Raw genomic sequence first — 26,449 nt, 5'->3', positions numbered from 1 at the left:
TTATAGCTTCAGGCTACTTTTGAAGCACTGTGTAGGAGATGCTTGGACAGTTTTGTGAACTGGAAATATAAATTAACACGGCTGATCCCTCCTTTTTAATGTTTTAGAACGCCTCAGATCTTCTTGTAAACACCAGTTAATACAGCAAAGGTCTCTCTCATTGATTTTTTTTTTTTTTTTCACTTCAGCATCACACTCCAATAGAAAATAAATGAGATTTCAAGAGAAATTCCCCAGCTTTCAAATCTGAATCCTGTCCAGCATGCAAGCCCCACTCCTGTGCAGAGGCATGATAAGCATTAAGAGCCTGGCAAATCCTCAGCAGAGATCCACTCTGGTTCAGCACTCCTCATACAGCTGCCAAACCCTGCACTGAGTTTCTGTGTGATGTGATAATTCAGATATTCCAGAGAAGTTGCCTTTAAGGTGACAAAAACTTTGCACTGGAAATTTAGTTTGGACAGTATCATGGAAGGATTGGTGGGCACACTCCCCCCAAAACTGGACACAGCATTTACCTGAATCCAAAGTGGAAGAAAAGCTCTGGTCTGCTTTTCAAGTGCTTTAGAAGAGATAATAATCCTCCAAATCCTTTATTGAGTTACAATTCTAGTGAAAAGGACTGGTCATTTTTATGAGATATAATTACCTCACAGTGTTCATCTGTTAAGCCTGCAGTATGAAATACTCACTCTATTGAAGGTAATCAATGTTTCACTGCCAGTGGATGTGAGACCAGGATTTCAGACACAGAATACCAATGGAAGTTATGTGGATTGATAAGTGAGACATAGCCAAAGACTCTACTTTCTCATGAATTCAGATGGGAATATGCACTGAATATCGCATTTTTGTAAAGGCAAGTGCCTCATGGAGCATTTCAAACAAGGCGACTTTCACATTATCAAAAGAAAGAAGAAGCAAGCCCATGACCGAGTGAGAATGCTTCTGTCAATTCAAAATCTTCAGGATGGGAAATATTTAGTCTAGTTTATTCTAAGAGTTTTTTGTTTCCCAGATAGAGGAAATCAGAAGTTTAAAATGGGAATGAATTGTCAGACTATTGATTTAAATGTAATTTTGAGGTTACAGTTCAAGCTCAAATAAACTGTTTGTTGGGCCAGAAATCCACAAGCATGGAAAGTCCTATCCAGTCTCAGCCTGCAGATCTTACTTACTAGAGCTCTATTGAAATCAGACTGTCACAAGGTGAAGAGAAAAAGCAAGAGTGATAGGTGCACCAAAAGTAATGGATGCCAGCACCAAAAATCAGAGGTGGACAAAAGCCTCTTAAGCTAAAAGATCACATTTATCATATCAACAAATGCTTGCAAATTATGACTAGATACATTCAGTCAGAAAGTAGAAGCCAGGTTTCAAAGGAGTAAATTTGTTAATCAGCCTCCTCAATATGAAAAATGGGAATAAACTTAAGATGGAGTCTGATACAGGTATAAATGGAATCAGGGACAGCTTCAGGCTCACACAAAGTATACAGCTGCTAGTGCAGGTACCAGGGTGACTAGAAAACAAAAAAAAATTTATCAGACTCCCTAGACATCTCTATTTCAGAGTAGTCTTGTGAGTCAAACTTAGGCAAAGCTTTCATTTTTGCTAAGAACCAGCCCCATGGCCCCTCCTGTCCCTGCTGCCAGGGTGGGAGCAGCTGTGCCAGTGCTGCCTCTGCACGAGGGCAGCAGGGCTGGACCATGGCTGGGGGAGTTCCACAGCCCATGGCCAAGCCTTGGGCACAGGGTGGGATGGGCACAGAGAGCAGTGCTGGGAGTTCAGGGCTTGGGGCCATGTGCCATCTATGTCTTCAGTGCTCAGGAATGGGGGTGCTACAGAGCACCCACCAAAGTAAAGGCTGCCTGCACCAATGAGAGATGGAAACTGCCTGCAGTGGTCTGCACTTTTCTGTTTGGTTTTCAGCCCACATTCCTAACTTCAGTCCTCATCAAGTCAGTTCTGCCCTAGCCTCTTACATTATGAAAACTGATTTACATATCCAAACAAATGGCCCTCGAAGGGAATATTCAGGCTGACAAAACATAATTCATGCTCATCCTTTTTAGAGCTATCTTTGCATTAAAGAAAGATTAACAAACAAAACCAAGGAGATAAAGAAAGAAATGTCATGGAACCACTGGGAATTTTGAGAAACTAGTCAACCATCCGTGCACATTCATGAAGATGGGGCTGGGGGTAAAGAGATTTCCCAGTTGACACGTTTCTCCACTTGTGAACATGCTGAAAGATCACTCATACGTTTTCAATGAAGTCACTGACAGTCAAGAATGCTGGAGGCAACAGCTGTTGGAGATTGATTTACCCCAAGGCTATTTAATCTCTCAGCCTCTCATAAGGATGCTTGCTAGGGGGGAAGGTAAAAAAGCACAACTAAAAATTGTATTGCTTTTCAGCAGCTGTTGTTATTCCTGAAAGCCAAGAATGGGTAAAAAAATGTGATGAAAGTCTTGGTTTGTTATCAGCTATAGGGGTGGCCAGAGCTTACTGCTTCCTTTGGGGGTAGGGTTTCCTTTGTGGAATGAAATACAGTAAAATTGCTAGCTCCAAGAGGGCTTAGTTGCCTGGGAGTTACCGTGAAGTGTATATATGCCTTGGAATTTCCAGAATTATAAGTATATTATGTCAGTGTGGAGTGATACAGGTCGTGAAAAGCAGCCCTTGTGTTCAGTAACAGGAGCTGGGACAATTGAGCAGCAAGAAAAGAAAACATAAAACATTCATTAAAATGGTGGAAAAAAATTACTGAAAAGCAGAGTGCAGCTGCTGTACATGCCAGTTACTATTTCTGAATGGTCTCCTCCTGTGAAGCTGAGTTCTCATTAAATCACTTTGTCCAACCATGCATTAGACATGTAAGACATTTTCCTACCTAGCTGCAAACACAGCACATGCATCTCCCAGCAGAGCTTCTTTCTGTAACCACGTCTTTTCTGGGGTTTGTTAGCAGAACTTTTGAAACAGGGAGTGCATTTTCAGGGGGAAGGAAATAAATTAGCATCTTTGGCTCAGCAGGGGCTTCACTGCTGTGAACATGTAGGATGCCTTGTGGCTTCTCAGATCCCACCACTGGGCTTAAAACTTCTGTCTGTTCCCTCCAGCAGTGCAAGCTGTTGAAGACAGTGTTCCATCCTGGGTATTAGTTGTCTACAGTCTGACATCCTTCCAAATCTTTCCAGCTATCACTCAGGATGTACCTACATCAGGGCTTTAGTTTGGATCAAGAATACAATTTTGCAGCTAATCACATTATCCCCACTTATGGTGTTTTGGTTCCCATCACGAATCTGTCTTGGAGACCATGAGCCAAATTCCTGTCAGACAAAATTGGAGTGGGAAGTTTGCCTCAGGAGCAAACCTCATTGCACTGCACCCCAAAGAGTTCTGCAAGACCAGATTAGAGCTAGCTCACAGTAGAATAACCCTGAAAAGTGAATAACACTGACATTGGACCTTTAGTACCTGCAGTTTCATTATGCAGATTCATTCCTACCAGTCCTCAAAGGTTGTTGACACCCACATAGCCATATAAATATACCAGATAATTAAAATCCTCTTCATAAAGGGAAAAAAAAAAAAGAAAAAAGAAAAAACCCAAAACAACATCAGGTAGTCAAACTATGGATGTAAAAGACACAGTTATCCTAAAAAATATTACAATCAGAGGAGCATGTGTATTTTCCATGCCATTGCTGTCTCAGCTATAGAAGAGTTCTCATGAGTAACAAAATGGCAGCAAAGATAGAATCAAAAATGGAAACCTTTGATTCTAATGGGGCTAAGATTGCTTTACTCTCTTCAAGAGCTGAAAAAGAGGACAAAAAAAAGGTTATAATGCTGAAAAGCAGTGTGCTCCTATGACAGCAGTTAATTGTACAGTGTATTTAGTCACCCCACTGCAGATGTCTGTATAGGACTATAGGGGAGCTGTTTGGCACAGGGCCTTGGGATTACTCCTTAGTCCTGTGAACTTGATTCATAAATGAATTTTATCCAATCTCTTTAAAATGTTTAGCCCTGAGAAAACTGAGAAAGGGTCAGTGAGTGGTTATGGTCTACAGGAAAAAAATAATCAAACTAGTGAAAATGTCTTTAAAAGAAATGTAACTTTTTGTTGCTATTGAGAGGTTTTCTCTCCAGACAAGGTGGGAATCGGAAAAAAAAGAAATTCAGAAATCAGAGAAAAATTAGTTATGGATTCTGTCCATCAGAATGTAACAATTTTTCTGCTGATTACACCAAAGGTTGAGTCAAGCAGTTTTGTTGCTAGTTCTCAGAACATATGATAGCCACACAGTGGTATGATTGGATAGATATCCAACTCCTTTTCTAGATCCACTTGCTCTACCAAGCTGACAGTCATTTTACACTAGTGATGGAATAGACAAGTCCTGTAGCATGTTGGTCTTCTCAACCAAGAAGTTTCATGCAATGATTATTCCATTTCCTAATTGAAGTTTAAAATAATGTCAAAAAATACAACAAAAACAAATAAAAGTCTCCCCCACAAAAAAAAAAACCCAAAAACAACCAAACCCCAAACCCTAAAGGTTCTGAGTCAGACACTAGACAGTAACTAGATGGAAAAATGAACTGATGAAAATATTTCACACTTGCAGATTTACCCTCTGGCAATCAAAAACCACATACCTGTATGTGGGAAGACAGATCGAAAGGATAGTACAGAAGGCAAACTCTCCTGATGAATTACAGCTGTATTGATTACTGAGGAGTGGAAACATCTGTGCCTGCCCAATGAGTTTGGATGTCATAGAAGAGTGGGCTAGCTGGTCACCAATTGGAATTTGGGACTGGGTGTTTGATGCAATTTGGGATGGAGTTTGCTGGCTGTGAGGAGGTGAGGGACATGTGGCTGTACAAGGGACAGATAAGGTGAGAAGCTGCTCTGTGAGGGATAGACAGGGTAAGGTGGCTGGGAAGGGGACAGGTTGGGGTTTAGCCAGTCATGGAGAGAGGGAGTCAGAGGTGTGTGGGAAGATGAGTTGTCTGAAAGAAGGCATGTAAAGTTTCTAATAAAGGACTGCTGGTGATGCCAGTCAAATCTGTCTTAACATATTTATCACAACTGTACTTGCCAAAACTTCCACCAAAGTGCAGCCATTCCTGGTGCACAGATAACCTGTGTCCTTAGAGAACCATGGCACAGCACAATGTCTGTGTTTTGGTTGGTTGGTCTTTTTGTTGTTTGCCAACAGGTCACAGTGACAGATGTAGGCTTAACAAAGGACCCATTTTCATTACTACATATTGTAGTGTGCTTTTCCCTTGGTAGGTTATAGTAGATACTGACACCATTACAAAGGAGTGAGTTCAAGTTATTGTAAATCAGATAACAAACATTTCTCAGGCTTATTTGTTTCTCTCTTTAGGCTTTTCATAGCACTTGGTTCTATAATATAGCTGCTTTGATTAGTGTTGGAACAAATAAAAAATTATAACTCAATTTCATGAGAGAGTCAGGATCAAGGCAATCTGGTAGATGTCTGCCCAATTTAAAACCTATTCCCACATACAATAAATGTCCTACTGTAGATGTGAATCTTGGGAGCAAGAGACAGTTGCTTCTGTCTTGTTCTTAGGTGTGAACATCAGTAGAGAAATGTGAAGGCTCAGAACATGCCATTCCAGAGCAATAAGTCTCAGCTTGCAAAGGACACTCTAGTTAGGCAATGACAAATTCCTTCCTCTCATTAGCGACCAGTTCCTCAGCATCAGGAGCCTTGCCTGGAATGTGGCTTTGAGCTCCAAGGTCATTCTAAGGACAAAAAAAACTGAGATCTTGATGGTGCAAAGTGAAATCCTGTGCAGCAGCTTTCTCAGACCCCACAGCCTTGTGTGAAGGAAAGAGCAGCCCGGGAAGCTGTGAGCTGAGTTTTATGGCACATGGTGAGGTCAGCTCCTGGGGCAAGCACAGTGACAGGTAAGAAATCACCCTCACCATTTCAAAATCTGTATCTGGGCGAAACAAAACAAAAAACAACAAACCCAAAACCAAAAAAACGCCACCACCAACATCAACATAAAAGACCACACCACCAGTGTTGCTTTCCCCGAAACAGACCAAAAAGAAAGGAGAACCTTTAGTGGCCCTTTCCAGTGGTAAAGATATGTTGGGTCATGGCAGAAAGCAAGGAAGCAAATTCAATTCTTGTGTTCTGTGGTACTGCAAAACTTTGAAGTCTCAAAGGACTGTGGGAGCAGAATAACAAATGGGAAAAAAAAAATACAGAAAGTGTAAAAGAAACATTTTGATCTTCCCAGCCCCATCAGCCATGAATTACACTAAAAAATTATCACTAAAAAATTATCACTAAAAACGGTTTTCATTGATCTGACCATCCCTCTGCATCCAGAGACAATGAGGAATTCAGAGCCATGAGGTACAACCATGACATAAAGCACGGGAAAAGACAGGAGGGAGACTTAGTACTGATCTTGAAGTAGAACAACTTCCCTACAGAAAAACATTAAAATAATTAAGGATTTATAGGAAATGTTGAAGAAACTCTTGAAATTTTTACTAGTTTTATTTTCAGGCCAAGGAATACAAGTTAGCCAAATTTAGGAAAATTATCTTTACTTATTTGCATGTAGGTGCACAATTATTCGCCTATTACAAAAATTATTCACTTGCTTCTAACACAAAAAGGTTTTGTTTTCATTGTCAATGGTTGCATATCAGACTTGATAACCTAAGTATTTTAGGGAAAACCTAAGTTCTGAAATGTCTACTTATCTTCTGAGATGTCTTGGCCAAAAGAGGAAAACCCCAAATTTCCCAGCTTCCATATCAGATAGCTTTTTACTGAGTGAAGCATTTTGCTGGTGGAAAAATAAAAAAAAAAAAAAAAAAAAAAAAAAAAAAAAAGAAAAGGAAAAAAAAGGAAAAGAGCCACAATAAATAACAATAAATGTATATATAAGCAGAAAGTAGAAGCTTACACAGGTGTGTGTTCATTTATATAGTGTAACCTTCTTAGAGTCAGCATTAGTCCCAGGCTGACTGCAATGCCCTTTAAAAACCATTGATCAGACTGTGGTGTGAGGGTAGGTGTGAACACTTTCCTCCAGAACACTTCCTCATAAAAATGTCTTGAAGCAGAGATGAGTTGCAAAAGTGTTTGTGTACCTGTGCCTGCACATGTGATTTCTGACTGAAGGCAGCAAGGAATGCTCTGCCTCACAGGGGAATCTCTCTGTCCCAGATTATTGCAAATGGGGTGAAAAATGATAAAAATTAGCATGATGCCTGGTCCTATTTCTCAATTCCTCATGGAGCCTGGAGGCACAAACTATTCAGCAGCTGGGCTGGGAAAGAAAATTCCCCCTCCATGAAACATTACAGCACAGTTGAGCGCATTTATGGCTGCACAAAACTTTTCATGGCATCAGCTATTTTCTTTTGGGAAAGACAAAGTACTTGAAAGCACAGCTCTGTTCTGCTGCTGCAATTTTCTAAAGAAATTTCCTCTTTTGCCTGAAAGAATAGCCAGTCATGAATATGCATGTATATGCAGGCTCTGGGCAAGCCAGGAGAGCAGAGTGGCTTCCCCTGGGACTCTGCCTGCAGGATGTCCCAGGAGCTGCCAGTGCCTACCAGTCCAGCTCCCAGGGGGTCTCAGCACAAACTGGTGGCCTGCCTGTTAGAGCTGATCTGAACAAACACACCAAAGCACAGTGCATTGCCCAAAAGAATCAATTTTAACACAGTTACAAATTTCTTCCTACCCTCCACCACAAAATTCACAGAGAGAAAAGTGGGTAAAAAGGAACAAAATGAAGCAGGAGTAAGAGCTGCCTTGATTGATTGCTGGGATTTCTTTATCACTTCTGAAATTATGTTGTCTTTGTGGGATGTGGTAGAATAGAAATATATATTATATATACATTCTAATATGTGGTAATATATAAATATATTTAGTTGTTTTTCACTTTTCCTAATCCTGAGGTCAGAGTGGTTCCAGAGCAGCTGGATAGCAAGAAGGCAGCTCTCTGCCAAGCCTGTGTTGGGGCTATCAGCAGGGGGACCACCAACGCCACAGGTCCCTGTATCTTCCACAGAAAATCACAAAATATCTAAGCACATTTACACAGAAAGTGTGCATCAGGGAAAAGGAGGCATCGTGGGGGTCAGAATGGGAACAAGCAGCTTTGCAAGATGATGTTAACTCTAGGGTTCTCCAGTGTGCAACAAGATCTTAGAAATGTGTCTGAAAACTGAGATTGTCATGCTCTTCTTCATCCCAATGTGATCTGGGAGTCACTACTTTATGGGGTTTGTCTTACTACCATAATATTACCCTAGCTCCAACCCATTGATTGTGAAGCCACAAAGTCCCACCCTGAAGCAGTGAGATGTATGTGAGATTAGGATGGGGAATTGGCGAGAAGATTTTCAACTCATTTGGTTTGGTTTGGTTTGGTTTTGGGTTCTGTTTGTTTGTTTGTTTTGATTTCTTTGGGCATTCATTGGGTTTTTTGTTTTGTTTTGGGGTTTTTTGTTTTGGTGCATTTTTGTTTGTTTGGGTTTTTTTGTTATACAGTGTCGGATTTTCGTTACATAACTCAATAAATTAATTCAAAGATGCAGATAAAAGTTACAGGTACTGAGAATTTGTATAAAACAGGTTCCCCACATGCCTCACCATATTGTTTCAAATTTTAGTAGCTGGTTTTGAGCCTACATTTTTAAAACAGGTCCTTGAACTGGCCTCCACTTTCTAAGATCCACATCTCAGCCCTTATTACCACAGCCACTTGTCAAGAAGTAAACTCTAAAGGCCTTTTTCTGAAATTCCTAGCCCTAAAGTAGGCCAACCCATGGATGTCAGTTGGCCAAAGAAATTTTTTTCTGCATTTGAATGTGACAAAGACAACAGATATATCTTCCTTAGATTTACAAGATGTGGAATGGCTGAACAGTTCTGTTTGTTTTGTTTGTTTTTTTTTTATATTCAGCACAATTTTTGCCTCAATTTAGAATCCACACAATCAGAAAAACTGCATGCTCTTTGTGCATGCACAGTTAGAAAAAGTCATGCTCCCAGCAATAAGTAACCCTGAGATACCTGGAAAAGAGTTTATCTTATTTGCTTCAGAAGGAATGCTTCAAGATACTAACTGATAGCTCTCATCCTCCTGACTGAAATCAACTCTCATGTCCATTACCAACATCTGTGTGGGCAGAGAAAAGCACTGGAAAAGGCAGAAGGTTAAAAACACAGCAAAACAGAGAACTTGCCCTGCCTGACAAGTTGGATAAGTGACTGCTTGCAGAACTTTGCCTACTTTCAAGAGAAAAATAAAAGCTCTATCTAGAAATGAAATCTTTTTGTGAGCATAGGGGCCATGCAGCCAGGTTATCTTTCCATCTTAAAATAGTACTAGGATTAAACCAACATGGTTGTGGGCTTTTTGGTTGTTTTGTTTTTTTGGGGGTTTTTTTGGCTTTTTTTTGAGGAGGGGGTAGGGACTTGCTGGGTATAGCATTGTAATTTAGGAGACTAAGAGTTTGAAGTCACAGTGCTGGGCTCCTCACATGATGTGTGACTTTCAATATGCCAGCATTTCAATTCCCACTCTTAGTCTTAACAGGTAACTGGTGTAATACATGGAAATGTTTAGATGTTGGTGTTTACTGTAGGCCTTGGAAGATGTTTAGGCATTTTAATTAACCTGAGTTTCAGCAATGCTGTTCTGCTGAAGACAATTTTTTTTTTTTTGGTAATGTTTAGGGAAGAGAATGAAGATACCAGACTTACAGCCCAGACCTACCAATTCAAACTCCTTTACCAGGAATTTTTTTTTTTCCTCTTCCCCTGCTTACTACTCAAATCTCAGAGTTGACCAGACCCATCCAAGGGGGACCCTGTCCTTTGTCGTGTTTTTGACTTGAATGCTGTCCAAGCATCTGATTTTAGGTTGCATTTTTGAGACGTCTATCCCCAGCCACAGAATCTTCAGTAACAATTTTCCTAGGAATGTTTTTGACAGCTACTGCTGTATTGTAAAACTGATGTGGAGGAATTTTCTAATATTGATGGTTTGGTATTTTTTCCAAATAAGCAGCTTCAGAGATGCTAAAAGCAGGATTCCTCAGACTGGAGGTGAGTGTCTCCAGTGCAAGCATCTATGTTTATGTTCACTGCCTAAGCAGGTTTTAGTCAGTGGTGAGCTACTCAGTATAATTTAGGATGTACTTTCAAAGTAAAATACACTCACATCTGGTCCAGTGGATCACATTCTGAATGCAATTGACTTTATTGACTGGATCTCTACCGAATTTCAGGGGTGTTTAGACACCTCATCCACACACATATGCATTGCACACACCTAGAACTGGCACATAAAAATCCCACCTTAGTCTCTCACTTTCACTCATACACAACAGAAAGGATACTTTCTAGATAAATCTTTTTTTTATGTACATATATACTCAAGGGTAAAGCTTGTCATTTGTATTCCTGTTATTAAAATCTAAAGTGTAAATTTCCATTATTCCTTGCACTCAGATACACTTAACTCATTCCCAAAACTATTGTATTGTACTTTTGTTTTGCCTCCTCTATACATTGTTGGTTGCAGTTTTAAGAGGAAACCTGAAGAGATATTTTTTAGCACTGAGAATTCAGCTGGGATTAACCAAAATTCTTTGGACTTTTTGAGAGATGCTCAGTGCTGGTTCTTTTTCTTCTTCTCTGTTTTCAAAGAAGTTGGCACTGCTTTATCTCACATACCCACGAGAAGCAAAGCAAGGGAAAAAGCTCCCAAACACTGTGATGAGTTCTCCCCTTCAAAGAATACTAATGTCAACATCACACTTTGATCCTCACAGGCAGTCAGAAGTGTTTCAGAAATATCTCGTTATTCAAATATTTAAGAACTTACAGTGAAGATCCACAGCAGGTGACATAATTTAGAGGTTCCATCATAAAACATACTGCTGTCCTTATATTTAGCTGCACCAGATTTTTCTCTCAGAGCAAAGTCAAAGGATCTCTCACCCTGGTATAGATCTGGGATAACCCTGCCAAACTGAACAGAATTAAAAGGCTGTGAAACAGAATAAATCACAGCCACAGCAACTCATTTAATTTTAGCAAAGCTACTCCAGGTTCCCAGCAGTCTAACTAATTGCTTGGCCTTGTTCCACTTTCCCTAAAGACTGAAGCATACTTTTTTTTCTATTAAATATTAACAGGAGCCTATGTATCACTTGTCAGAAGATGCTTAGCAAACTGAACACCATTCAGCAGCCCCTCTGCATCCCACTCACAACTTCAGCTCTAGGTTTTGTCCTAACCCCAGTTGTAGGTCAAGGCTTTGACTGAATCTTAGCCCAAGCTCCTCAGCTATGGCAAAACAGACAAATACCAGCAAATGTAAGTGGTAGCTGGGAATAACTGGATAACAGCAATAAGGCAGAGTCCTAACAGCTGTTCTCCATTCCATGCTTTTCAGCCTATTTATCTTTTAATAGGCGACATTCCCAGTCATGCCCTTCAAACCTCACAGGTTCATTGCAGTTTCTGCGTGTAGCTTCCATTCCCAAAGGCTATATGCCTGACAGGGGAAGGAACAGCTGTAGAGAAGATTTTCCCTGTATTCCCTGGCCAGAAGGAGGCTGTGCATCTTCCACTCTGAAATGTGACAGTTCCAAAAACTTGCCAGCGACACCGGTGAGCTTTGGGGCCAAAACAGTAGCAGGCGAGTGGAGGACACTGAGATAGAACAAGTTTGACTCCAAAACCTTTTGCGCTGTGGCTCGAGAGGGCAGGGCTCAGTCTCTGTGTGGGCTGGGTACAAATCCCAGACTCGTGGGAGGGAGGCAGATTGTAAAGTCATTTGGTGCCCTCTAATGGCAAGGATGCTTTTAACCAAAATGAACTCACCTAAACCCCAAATCGGTCACTGTTATCACTGACAAGTTCAGTTCAACTGGAACAGTCCTATTTTAAACATTAGTTTAGGTGTTTGTCTTGACTGATACAGGATCTCTCTCTAATTTATGTTGTTTTATCATCTGGGCTTTGTAGAGGCTGAAAAACTTTGTGAATTCAAATAAATGAGATCCCACTAAGCTTCATGAGGACTGTAAAGACACAGCCACCCTCTTAGCTCTGCCACATCAGGAATGATGTCTGTTTGCCCTGAGATGCCACAAAATTCTGCTGGTGCCATGGTGGGGACATGCATGCTCCATCTGCAGTGACCAAAACAAGCACTGGGCAGTGCATAACGTGTGCATGCCTTTGGTGCAGATGAATTTTATGAACTACAGAGTCTACTTCTTAAAGATTCAGAATTTAGTGGAGTACTATGAGCAGTTCAACATTCCATGTAATCACTCAACCATTTACCTTCTGCAGTCAGATCAGGGGTGTTACCCTGAAAGAGGAACATAACTAACCACTGATCGGGCCAAATTGCCTGGGGAAAATGGAAAACTAGGGAGAAACAGAACTATTTATACATTTAGGCTTTTCCTTTTTCTGCTGCTCTCTCACTCCAAGCTGGTGGCATTGTCTCTTGTCTCCAACAATTCTCTAATTGTCTCAGGGTATCCTGAGACTTTTTACATACTCACAGAGCAATACAGGAAACTGCAAGTTTCTGTGCACCTTGTGTGCCCTGGCAGAATGGCAATTGGCTGTCATTTGTTCATGTGTTGGTTAAAATCAATAAGCCTTGCAAGAGCAATCACAGGATGCAAAGTAGCTGGGTGATAATGATGTAATTCAGCAAAGATAAATCTACAGTTATGAACAGAAATAAAACCAAACACAACTCTATCTAGATAGAGTGATAGGCTCTAAATCAGATTTTAGCACTGAGAAAAGTGATCTTGTAATAATTCTTCATGCAGCGACTCTGAAAAAGGCAAATTGAATCACTGAAAAAAAGAGGAGATTAAACAAAATATCATAATGGCATTGTGTTCAAATTCTTTGGTGTGTCTAGAGCTGTCTTTGTCTCTGGTACTCCCAGGTCAATAACTGATGTTAGAAGTAGAAAGCATGCAGGGAAGCCACACAGAGTAGATTCCATACAAGAAACAACTGAAGAGTCAAAGACACACAGAGCCATGGAAAATGTGAAGAGAACAGCTGAGGCTATATGGTGGTTTTCATAGCACAAGAAATTGAGGGACTGGCTGTTTTTTAGCCACAGGTTTGAAAGCAAAAAGTGATCCTTTTTCTCATATGCCCCACCCCCATTAAATGTTGAAACTAATTGCCACAGGATTTTGGTGGAGGGATAAAGATGAGCTGGTCCTGTGCCTTAGGAATGGATTCATCAAGATCTGCAGAAGCATGGTGGACATTGAGTTCAGGGGTTTCATATCATCCATAGTGGAAGGAGGAAGAGAGAAATTATTCATAGAGGTAAGGGAGACTAAAGGTAGTCAGAAGTTTGACTTAGAGACCTATGGCTCTGCAGGTCTTCCAGATTTTGTCTGCCTTTTCACTGCTGTGAAAAATGTGAGAAAAAGAGCATGTGAGAGAGTGACCTGTTGCTGAGACAATAATGAAGGTCTGTGTCTCCTGTGGCTTAATCAGATATTTGACTCTTTTCCTAAAAATCACGAGACAGAGGAAAAGCAGATGCATGTGATATTTATTTTGGCATTTATTAATAATATAAAAGCTTGACATTGCTCAAAATATTTTATGTTGAAAACCTTCCCTAGAATATTCAAGTACTAATAAAAAGCAGTTTAGAGTTAGGAGATGTCATTTCTTCTCATCTGGCACCCAAAGACTCTTTTTTTCTTCTCAGGTGCCCTTGAATTTTTCAACTGCTTTCTCTTTGGCATCTATCAGTCTCCTAGAAAGATAACCAATTTGGATATGAGGTAATTAGGGTTTGATAAATCCACTGTTCTCTTCAGTTCATTCCAACAGCAAATCTCAATATTAAAACCACTTAGCTAATTATCCTTTGAATTAATCTTGTATTTTCACTCACCCATGAATGCTTGCAATACCTTTTTCTACAAAATGCAATTTTCTTCCCTGAGAACTGATCACACAGTAACCATGTCTCTTGCTGTGGTATTTGCAGTATGTGGACAGAAAGCTCTCTGCAGTTCAATCCTCATCCTCTTGCCTGTGCACCAGTTAAGGTGTTCCCCTGACTGAGCCCTTTAGAAGGATGCTCTGTCAGGACTCCCAACCTCTCTTTGGGTAAACTAAGGAAAGAAAATTCTTCAGGTTCTTGAGTCTGTCAAGAAAAGCATAATTCTTCAGACTTCAAATAACATTTAGGGTTCCTCACTACTTTGTCTCACAACACTCTTTTTAAAACCCTGACAAATTAAATGATTGCAGTATCCGTGTAGCACCAGAAGAGGTACCAGAGGCAAAATGCTTCAACTCCCACTCCAACATTTTTGTACTACACAACTACACTAGGACTTCATGCCTTATTTCTTGCCCAATATCCCTTTCTTCTTCCCCATATTTTTCCGAGAGCCTGCTGTGGAGGATATGGATCCAGTTTGGCAGCTCTCACCCAAACAGCCTGGTCCTAAATGCCACAATTACTGTGAAAGCCAATTACTGCACAGTAGTTCATCAGATTCATAACTTCCCCAAAAAAAATCAATACACAGGCTGGAAAGTATCCCAGAAGAGAGATTAATTTTTGATAGACTGAGTCTTGGTCTGCTTCCATGGGATTTACATTTAACCTCTGACCCAGCTGAAGGCTGTGGAGGGACCATGAACAAAAGCGGTGTTCTAGTTCCTGGCCCATATAATTTATTTCCCAAATGAATATCTGGTATCTGCAGGCACCATGAATTACAGCTCAGAATGCTGGAGAGAAGTTCTTGGTGTCACAAAGAAGCACCCTCCTAAGAGGGTCACTTAGATGAAAACTCCACTAAGGTGATAGTGCCTTTCAAAGAACTTTCTGGCCATGGATGAGCACTTTCATTACATTGTGCTACTACTGCAAAGAGAAAGAGATTTTAAGCTTTAGAGCTGAGAAAAGCTTCATTCACACCCTCAGGCGTGTGAAAACCAAGTGCTTCTTCAGCACCTTTTAGGATTAAACTGATGAAGATGAGAAGAAAATACATTCTGGAGTGATGACCTGTTAAAATACCAGATAATTAATTCAAGCAAAGGCATTTTCTTGACGGGCTTGAATATATTCCTGGAGAATGGTTACCTATTTCCTCCTTGCTGGTATATTCCTGCAGAAATTATTAGTATTTCAGAAGGTAAAAAAAATATCCCTGCATAATTCTCCTGCGTGTCAAAGTGCTTTTCCTTCAGAGTCTTTGCTTAGAGTCTGGTATAGAATGCACAGTCTGAAATACAGCAACATCTGCTTTAGTCGGCTTGTGGCCACATCTGGATCCACCACATACAAGTTCCTTATCAAAACCACAGAATCACACAGTTATTAGGTTGGAAAAGATCTCTGAGGTCATCAGGTCCAACCTGTGACTGATCACTACCTCGTCAGCCAGACATGGCACTAAGTGCCACGTCCAGTCTTTTCTTGAACACCTCCAGGGATGGTGTGCTGGTTCTGACCAGGGCAGGGTTCATTCATGGCCAGGCCCCAGAAGCTGTTCTACATCATCTCATGTCATGCACAGGGTTTCTCTGGTGGGATGGTGGTGAATCCTAAGGTCTGGGTACCACTGAGTTCCACATGGTGAGCACATGGTGAATCATTCATCTATCATGTACACCCTGACATGAATATTTTGCTTCTAATGTTTGTTTTCTTATTTCATTTGCTTTGCCCAGTAAATTATTTTAATCTCAACCTGTGATGTTTACCTTTTGTGGCTCTGGTTCTCCTCTCCTGCCCACCTCAGAGGGAGCAGGAGATGGGAGCAGGGAAGAGTGTTTCAGTGGGAACACTGAACTGGGGAATACCGTTCCTGAACCATGACAGATGGTAACTCCACCACTTCCATTAATCCTTTCCACTGCTTAACAACCCTTTCTGGGACAAAATTTCTTCTGATGTTCCCGCCTGAACCTGCCCTGGTGCAGCCTGAGGCCACGTCCTCTTGCTGTCTCATTTGTTGCCTGGGAGAAGAGACCAACCCCACCTGACTCCAGCCTCCTTTCAGTGAGCTGCAGAGAACAAGGTGGTCTCCCCTGAGCCTCATTTTCCCCAGGTTAAATACCTCCAGGTCCCTCAGCCACTCCTCATAGGTCTTGATTTGTGCTCCAGACCTTCCCCAGTTCACTGCCCTTCTCTGGACACATCAATGTCTTTCCTGGAGCAAGGAGCCCAAAACTGAACCCAGGATTTGAGGTGCAGCCTCACCACTGCTGAGTATTGGGGGCACAATCACTTCCCTAAAGATGTGTAGCATTTTACTAAGGGCCACATTCAGGAGTTCATTATAACTCAAAATAAAGAAGAGTTGGGGTTTGTGAGAAGAAGCCAAAGAATAAGACGAGGACTATGACACTTAAGGACCAACCAGAGCACTTCACCAAAAACCAGAGTAACCTCATCCCTCTGCAGCTACTAATCACAGGAGAGATCTGGCAGAAGTCAGTGCTGTAGAAAGTTATTAGAAAGGAGTTATTTTCATCCCTGTTGATCTGAGTAGGGATGAAAACAATATTATGGCAAAAGCAGAATATGGAATGAGATTCCTGCCATTATTCAAACAAAAAACCAGGGTGTGCAGCCTTCTGTACAGTGACCTCTGTGCTGTTTCAAACAAGGATCTTTTAAGCTGCTGCTTTGCACACAGTCCTAATGAAAGGGGAACATCCCGAACTCTCCTAGACACCCCACAGGAGCCTCCCTTCCACAAAAACAGAAACAAAAGACAAACAAACAAAAAAAACCAAACCAAACCAAAACAAAACAAAATAAAAACCAAACAAAAACCCCACAAAAAACTCCAAAAACCCCACCCAAACAAATAAAAAAACCCCGAAAAACAACAACAAAAAACAAACAAACAAAAAAAAACCCAACTAACCAAAACAAACAAAGAAAAACCTCTCCAGGAAAGCTAGAATAAAGCAGTGTTATTCTTTGCTATACTCTGCAGTACTTTCCTCTGAAGCTTAATATCTGCCTTGAGAATGATACTCCTTCTATTCCCAGCAACAGGGACAATAATTTTATAGGAATGTTGGTGGCCAAGAGCTGTCAGGTGTTTGTCACCACAATAACCACCTGTCCCTAGTTCTGAAACATCAGCTCCCTTTTCCCAGCTATTCCAAGGCAGTTTGTTTTCCTGGCGATGGCCACACGGTGGTGATGTATTACCATCAGTTCAACCTTCAGGCCTGGCTCCCAGGCACTCAGTGCTTCGGTAGAGGAGCTGCCAACTTACAGCAGTGCTCTTTTACAGGGCTGTTTGTAGAGTGAGCCCTCTAAGCCTGCTTTACCTCACAATTTATGATCACTGCTCAACCGTTTCATTTATGGGGCTGTGTAGCTTTCCAGCCAAAAATATCCTAGAGCTTTTCTAAGAGCTGATGCATCTCTCAGCAGGTACATCCAAATGCAGCAGCATTTGGAGTTGCTCATAGCAAGTTTAATTTATTTGTCCATCTTCTGATTCAGCTCCTAACCTGCTTTTTTTGTTTTGTTTTTTGTTTTGTTTTGTTCATTTGGTTAGTTGATTTGGGTTTTTGTTTGGATATTGGAGGTTTGCTTGTTTGGTTGGGTTCAGTTTGGAGGTTTTTTTTGTTTGTGTCCTTCAGTATTTATCAACCTTCCAGAAAAAACAAACAAACAAACAAAAACCCACCAAAACAAAACAAAAAAAAAACACTTCTGCAAACTCCAGTAAAGTCAGGTAATGATGAAAGCTCATTCTTCCAAATTTCTTCCAAATTTCTTCCTAAATGTCTTCCTCAACAAAGTTTTCCAGACACCCTTCACCAAGGGCAGCTGCTAAAAGGAATGTGTACTGCATGGTCATTGTCCTTTCCATTCTATTCAAAATACAGGCCTTAAATTAGCTACTGCATGTCCTTGGCTGAATGTAGACAGTGACAGCCTGATCTAATATGCAGTGAAGTCAATGAGAAGCTTTTGGTTTTCCTTCACTTGGCCCTGAATCAAGTTCAAAGTTGTCTGGTTCAGGAACCAGATCTTCTGTGCTTGTACAAGGATGATTATTCTCTAATACAGATGTAGGTTACAAAAAAAATCCATTACGACTTTGTGCACAAAAGGAGCTATAAGTAACAAAGACAGCATGTCTCAAATCAACAGAGAGATTAGCTCCAGCTTAATTGGTTTGAAACAAGGGCAGATCATCAACTGGGACAGGAGAACTGGTTTGGACTTAATAAAAAATGTGTAATTTCTCACTCACAAATTTTACTTCAAATTCAAACTGAACTTTTAGAATAAAAAAATATTATAATTATATTTTTGATTGCATTTTTATGGGTCTTTCTACTTTTATATTTTGTCAAGGATCAGAGAAATACACACCACCACAGAAAGAGGGCTCTTTTTGCAAAGTGAGTGACTAAATACAGGAAATATAAAAAATATCATTAAATATTGTATTCACTATATATTCTAGACCAAATGCACACAGGCTCTGACAGTTCACACAGGCCGCTCTAATAACATTTTGCCCCCTTGGCTGGAAAAATCCTTCTGTGCTTTGGAAGTGTAGTGTGTTCGGTATCACACCCTTCCACTGGTGTGGACAAGTCTCAGCATGCCTTCTTAAAATCTTTGGAAATGGACAACACATTAATCCACATTCACCTCTTTCAATTATTCATTAGATACTTGAAGTCCCCATACAGCTGCTGCCCACCCAGGAAGAACTGAAATTCCCTGCCCTTTTTTGCTGCTGAATGTTTGTGGATCCAACCAAGTCTTCACAATACAGCAGAGATTAATATCTCCTTCCTCCCTGACTTTAGACAGCTCCACTACTATTTCCATAAAACACATACTGAATTAGGCTCTCTGAGAGGCTGGCATGCAGGACTTTGCTCTGCAGATGAAACTTAATGTATTAGAGCTCTTACTGGGATCTCAGATGTCTTTTTGCTTTAGATGAGACCTTGAATCAAAATCTCAGAATCTCAGAATCACAGTATGATTGGGCTGGAAGGGACATTTAAAAGTCATCTAGTTCACCTCCCCTGCAATGAGCAGGGACATCTTCAACTCAATCACATTCCTCAGAGTCCTGCCCAGCCTGGACTTGAGTGTTTCCTGGGATGGGGCACCTAGCACCGCCCTGGGCAATGTTCCACTGTTTCACTACCCTCATCATATAAAATGCCCTCCTTATGTCCAGTCTAAACCCGCCTTCTTTCACTCTCAAGCCATTGCCCCTATCACAACAAGCCCTAGTAAAAAGTCTGTCCCCATCTTTCCTATAAGATATCTACTAAAAGGCTGCTATGTGGAGCCTTCTCCAGCTTAGAGAGAGTTGATCAGTCCCATCTCCCTCAGCCTTTCCTCACAGCCCTCTGATCATCCTCATGGCCCACCTCCAAACTCCCTGCATGTCCTTCTTGCACTGGGGACCCCAGAACTGGATGCAGCACTCCAGATGGGATCTAATAAGAGCGGAGCAGAGGGCCAGGATCACCTCCCTCAGCCTGCTGCCCATGGGGCTTTTCATGCAGCCCAGGACACATTTGGCTTTCTGGGCTACAAAAGCACATTGCTGGCTCATGTCCAGCTTTTCCTTGACCAAGGAAATCCAGGTCCTCCTTCACAGGGCTGCTCTCAATCCCTTCATCCTCCAGCCTGTATTGTAGCAGGGGCTGGTCAGACCCACTTGCAGGACCTTGCACTCAGCTTTGTCAAACCTCATGAGGTTCACACAGTTCCACTTCCTGAGCTTGTGCAAGTCCCTCTGAGGCATTCCATCCCTCAGGCCTGCCAGCTGCACCCTCAGCTTGGTGTCCTCTGCAAACTTGCTGGGGGTGCACTCGATCCCACCGTCTGTGTCACTGGAGAGGACAATGAATAACACTGACCCCAGCACAGATCCTTGAGGGACACACTGGCCACTGACCTCCATCTGGACATTGAGCCACTGACCACCACCTCTGGATGTAACTGTCCTACCAATTCCTCACCCACCAAACACTCCATCCACCAAATTCCTCTCTCTCCAATTTAGAGAGAATGATGTTGTGAGGCACTGTGTCTGAGGCTTTACAGAAATCCAAATAGATGCTTTTCTACTGCCCAGAGCAGATCCAGAGCCTGGCCAATGTGGCATTTAGAGAGTTCTTCAGTATTTAAATTGCTTCTCACATAAATTTTATAAACATCAAGAGAAGGATTGGAAATATCTCTAGAGCCCATGGTCAATATTCTTAACTGAAAACGCAAAGAATAAAGCTTTGACCTGCCTTTCCTCAAAATCCACAGGAAATTAACTGAGTTACTGTTATGGTTTGGAAAGGAGATATCTCTTTAGAATCACAAGTAGGTGTCTGATTCAGATCCATCAAGTATCCTAGAAGCTGAATACTGCAAAAGAGCTCAGTTGTCCCTCAGATTAGACAGAAAATGTAATTGTAAAGTAGAATATGACAGAAATTAGACCAGTCATAATGGTGACTAAATTTTCTCTCCCTGATTTTTTGAAAAGTTTTGGCTTTTTTGTTTTGTACTTAGAAAGGATTAGGTGTTCTATCCTCTTAGTGAAGATATTCTGTCCTCTTAGTGTTCTACACTTGACCCTTCTTTGGTCATAATGTGACCACTGCAATGTTCAGAACATTCTTGTACTTCTTGTACTTCTTGTACTACATAATCTAATGAAATAAATAGGGATATGACCTGTCACAAATCCAGTGACAGTCCCACAGTGCCTTAGTGACAATGGTTACTTCGGGGACACAGAGATATTCTCTTGGCTTTTCCATAAATGACAGAAGAGCAATGTCTCACCTGGAATTGCACAATTAAATAAGCTGGGGTGAGACACCCATTCCTCTGCTTAGTATCCTTCATAAACACAAGCTGAGATTGTGTAAACCAAAGCAGAGCTTGGTTTCTCACCTGCACAGCACCAACCAACACATCCTGTCCTTGCACAGCTTCCCCTGGCACCACAGACAATCCCCCTGTTCTCCAGTGGCTCCTCCAGGAAGCACTCTTTGCATCTGCTGCTTCTCCTTGCTTCTTCACTTTGGGAAGATTGAATACCCTCACACTTCTTTGGAATATTTGGCTTCTTTTGGTTGTCACTGCCTATTGCATTTATTGGGGACTGGATGCCAAAGGTTCTGTGATCTCTTACAGTGTGGGTGGAAGAAAATTGAAACCAGGTAAAATCTTTGTTTTGATCCTGAATGAGCCAAAGACAATTGTTCCAAATCCCTTGACCCTCTGTGCCAGAGGCAACCCAGCTGGGAAAGTGAATGAAAAGAACAATTTCACTGCAGATCAAACATAGTGTCTGAGCTGAGCTCTCCTGGGCCAGTGAATTACAGTGGCTAAAAAAATCTCATTTGAGCACAAGATCTGATTAAAACTTAGGTAAATTGGAAGAATTAACAAAATGACTTCTTTACAAAAATGCTTAGCTGAATCTAGTTCAGAAACACTACTCTGCATGAGCAAAGCTAATCTTTTGTTTTCAATACTGGGGCCTGTTTGCTGGACACCTCCAGTGATGTTAGTCAAAATATAAATTGCTGCTTATCAGTCAGACCTCTCCCTGAACTAACACCATGGCAGCTCCTTTTTTCTCTCTGGGAAGTATCTCAGACCTGGGAGTGCAGATGTGCTCATGTGGAGGAACATTCACAGGGCTTTTCACATGGCCAACAGGAGCTTTCCTCTCACCTCTAGACCTCTCATGAGCAGGAAGAAAATACATCCACTAAAAATAACAAATTGACCCCCAGTCTGCTTTATGTGTTCACACGTCCCTGAGAATTTTCTTTAAAACTTCAGCATCTCTGTTAAGCAAGACTGATAAGCCACTAGTTCTGCTTAGAAGAAACTTGGAGGTGCAGCCATAGCAACCTGCCCTGATCTCAACTCATTGGAGATCCTCTTGGGCTAAACAGCTAACCCACCTCCCTCCCTCAGCACATTCCTCAGCACTGATAACCAGGACTGGAAGGGATGCAGAGCAAGTTCACAGATTGTACAAAACTGGGAGGAGCTGTTGACTCCCTCAAGGGCAGGGAGGCCCTGCAGAGACACCTCACAAATCAGAGGACTGGGCAATCACCAACCATGTGAGGTTCAACAAGGGAACGTTCTGGATTCTGCACCTGGGATGGGCCAATCCTGGATGTACAGAGGGACTGGGGAATGGGAGGATGGAAAGCAGAGCCTGGGGGTCCTGTCAGTGGTGAGCTGAACATGAGCCAGCAGTGCCCTGGCAGCCAGGAGGGCCAGCCCTGTCCTGGGGACATCAGGGACAGCATCACAGCCAGGCAAGGCAGGGATTGTCCTGCTCTGCTCTGGGCTGGGCTGCCTCACCTGCAGTCCTGTGTGCAGTTTGGGGTGACACAGAGTGAGAAAGACATGGAGCTGTCAGAGAGTGTCCAAAGGAGAGCAACAAAGATGGGGAAGGACTTTGAGGGGAAACCATGTGAGGAGTGGCTGAGGTCACTTGGTCTGCTCAGCCTGGAGGGGACTGAGAGGAACCCTAATCACAGCTTCCCTGTGAGAGGAAGAGGAGGGGGAGACACTGACTTCTTCACTCTTGTGACCACTGACAGGACCCAAAGGAATGGCCTGAACTTGTATCAAAGATGTTTAGATTGAATATTAAAAAAAGGTTCTTCCCCCAGAGGGTGTTTGGGCACCAGAACAGGCTCCCCAGGAAAGTGGTCAGAGCACCGAGCCTGACAGAGCTCAAGAAGCATTTGGCCAAAGCACTCAGGCACATGGTGTGACTCCTGGGAATGGTCCTGGGCAGAAACAGGAGTTGGAGTCTTATGGGTACCTCCCAATTCAGCATATTCTGTGATTCTGTGAAATCACTTTCACCAACAGATACAGAGAGCAGAATTCCTCTGACCAGATAGAGATGTTTCCAATGCCTTCAGTTAAAATTAGAGTCAAAGAGAGTCAGGGACAGCTAGATCAAAGGGAATCTTCAGTGAATTTTTATGTAAATCAAAGCCCACTTGTTGTGTGGAACTCACCTGGCCTGACACTCAGTGTGTCTGACACAAGTGTCTACCTCAGGTAGTATCTGCTCTGTGAATGGTCAGTGGAGATTCAGCCAGCAGTCTACAGATATTTTGATGTGATTCATCTAACCAAACACAGAGTACAGGTCACAGAGGTGAACTGCATCATAAACACCACTGAGGCTGTGAGGGGAGCCCAGGCTGGTTTGCTCAGCTGTACACACACCAGTAAGGCACTGCCAGCATGTGTTGAGTTGCAGCAACTCACAAGACCACGAATTGTGCTGAGCTCTGGATTGCCATATTCATACAGCTGTCAGTCAGGAATGGTTTTAGAATATTTCAAACCCCACAGGTGTGACAACCCTCCCTTTCAAATCTTAAGTGCTTCTTTCCCCTTAAAGGAGGGCCATCACAGACACACTAATTGAAGAAATTTAGCAGTGTTGAATAAACCTGTCCTGTGTGACTGCTGTAGCATCACTCAGAGGGAACCCTTTGAAATATCTAAGGTGGAATATTTTTAATGAAAATTAGAAATGAACAGCCACTGCAAACAGATTCTGAGGATCTTCTTTTCTATTCCTGTGGTGCTAATTTCTGTTTGACAGTCTATCACATGTTAACTGCAGTACCTGGAGGGAAGAGATTGACTTCAGAGCCCTAACAGAGCCCCAGAGGAGCACCCTGTGTTTCTCTGCAGAGTCACTGAGCGCTCCCTGGGTGCTGGTGAGTATGGGGGCTGTACTGAGCAGCTGGTGATTTCCCTTTAACATCCTGCTGGAAGAACTCCTGCAAATCCAGACGTTAGACGGACTAATAGAAGTAATAAAGCTGATACCAGGTACATTTATTTTAACTACACAATAAGACACAGTGTTAAAACTGCAAAGTGCCAGCCTGGTTTTCTGCAGTACATAATATGTCTTGCATTTTTCACAGTAACCAGAAAGGCATAAACATGTCAGAGAAACTACCCAGGATGCAGAAATATTCCTTGCAGAGTCACATAAGAAAAGGCAGGCACCATTCTTTAAAACCAAGTATGCACAATTAACAAGAAAAATATTGCCAATAAAAAGGGGAAAGATGGCCAGTGAGTATAATTAGATGGGATAGTTCAGGGTGTGGGTTTGGCAAGAAAATGACAGCTAGAAGTAACAAAAGCACTTTCAAGACAACTGATGCTTGTAGCTGCAGTTTCACAGAAGCTTGTGTGCAGATGGAGCTTCACAGAGGACTCGTGGCTGAAGCTCATGGTGAGTGTCTGTCAAAAAACACTTGAGTGGGATCCCAGAATGGTCAAAGGTTTGGTTTTCTATGGGAAAAGATCTCTTTGCTGTAATTTATCTCCAGTGAAAGGTCAGACTCAAAGATTTTTAAGTGTCAAGGTTTCAAACCTGGGATGTAAAATCTAGCTCGTCAAAGTTCCCATCAATTATTTGACTAAATATTTCTGAGGACCTGCATCTAACTAATTTTAAAAAGGACAAAGGCAACAGTATAGGGAGTCTGGAATAAAACATATATCATGGGGTCCACGTTTTGTGCATTACTCTTTACTCATGCACTGATGAGCTGGCACAGCCACCCCCATCACCTGAGCCCTGTCCTACCAGATCCAGCCCCCTGGCCATGACATGCCCATCCTCATGGAACTCCTCTGAGGCAGGAGATCATGAGCTGGGCCCCACTGGGATCTAAGACACAAGTTCATATGGCCATATGGAAATGCTGTGGCAGAACAAGCACTGGTCTGTGCTCCTTGCCTTTGTTGGGATTCCTTTGTCACCGAACTCTTCATCAGTTCATTGTATTTAGGAATACAGATCATCTCTAGTCTCTATATTGCCACAATAACAAACAGCTCAAACTCAGTGGGTTCAGCTCCAGAAAGCATCCATATGGGAACATTCAGTGAAATCCAAGGGCTGTGTTGGAAACAGCTGGCAAATATACAGAACTGGAGGCAAGACTGCAAGCAATACAGCAGTAAGCACCACAAATTCAGTATGGAGAGTGTCTTTTAAAATGTAAACGTCCTCTGTGCTTTGCAGCAAGAAGCAATAAATGTTTTATAATATTTTAATTGAAAGCACATAAACTGAAATGATTTGAAAGAAATAATCCGTGAGCGTATATTCAGTGTTGAAGAGACGTAGAAGCAGATTTCTGTCAAATTCCATTTAGAAACATACATTGAATGGGTTGATCTCAAAAATCCTTGAATTGCACAAAATTGGCCTGGAAGAGACCTCAAAGACTCATGCAGCCTAGTCCTCATGTCCCAGAGCAGAACTGAAGAAGCTCATAGAAAGTCTTTACTGTTGTTTAAATCCTCCAGTAAGAATATCCTGGGGTCTTCTCAGGCAGAAAGAAAAGCAGTTCTCCCGTGGGGAAGCTCAAAAATCAAGGTCAATTTACAGTATACCAAGAGGAAACTTAAATGTGTGAGGTGCCTTCCCCAGATATCTTCCATTCCCATGCCTTTTGCTGGGTCGAGGTTGGGTTCAGAGCAGCCTTATGAAGAATTCATCATCTGATGATTACTCTTTGTTTGTCGACACACTTGGCCACAAGGCATGCAGATGATTCCAGCTGAGGAAACCAAAACAAGGAAAGGTCTTTTTAGCTGGAGAGAAATGTGTCTTGTCTGTAAAGCTCGAAAAGTGCAGTTAACACTCAAAGCCAGTTTTCATCCCTGGGGGAAGCCTGTGGGGTACCCGGGAGAGGGGCAGACAGGTTATGCCAGTCACAGGGGAGTATATCCACTCTCTCAACCAGAGAGAAGCTTTGCTGGGGAAAAAAAAAAAAAAAAAAGTTCAGTGTATCATAACCTATCTTAAAAAAAAAAAAATAAATAAATAAAAGGCTTGCAGTTGTGGAAAGGTCTGACCTTAAGAAAACTTGCATAAAATATAAAAAAACATAAAATAATTTGTGTTTTTTAATTTGACAGATTAGTAATGATTATGCCAGAAAACAGAGCTGCACTACAATTAACTAGTCCTTTATTATACAAAGTGCCCTCCTGTTTTATTTAAGTAATAAGGGATAACGACTCTATCTAGCAAACGTGCTGTGCTCTGTTCTGACAGTCAGGCTTAATTGACTGTCTGCTTCTTGCCCTGCCCCCAGGGCAGTGCAGCTGAGCTCTCTCCTGTACTGGGCTGGATTTCGAGTTTTACTCCAGCCTGGTTAGTAGCTGAATATAGATGAGTTTAATTGAAAGCTCTGCTAGCGATTTCTGAAAATATGCGTATTTTGCTCTGTAAGAAAACTATGTTTGCTATGGACATCTT

Source organism: Catharus ustulatus, chromosome 1 (genome assembly GCF_009819885.2).
Source record: "Catharus ustulatus isolate bCatUst1 chromosome 1, bCatUst1.pri.v2, whole genome shotgun sequence".
Lineage (NCBI taxonomy): Eukaryota > Metazoa > Chordata > Aves > Passeriformes > Turdidae > Catharus > Catharus ustulatus.
This window is presented reverse-complemented; position numbering follows the sequence as displayed.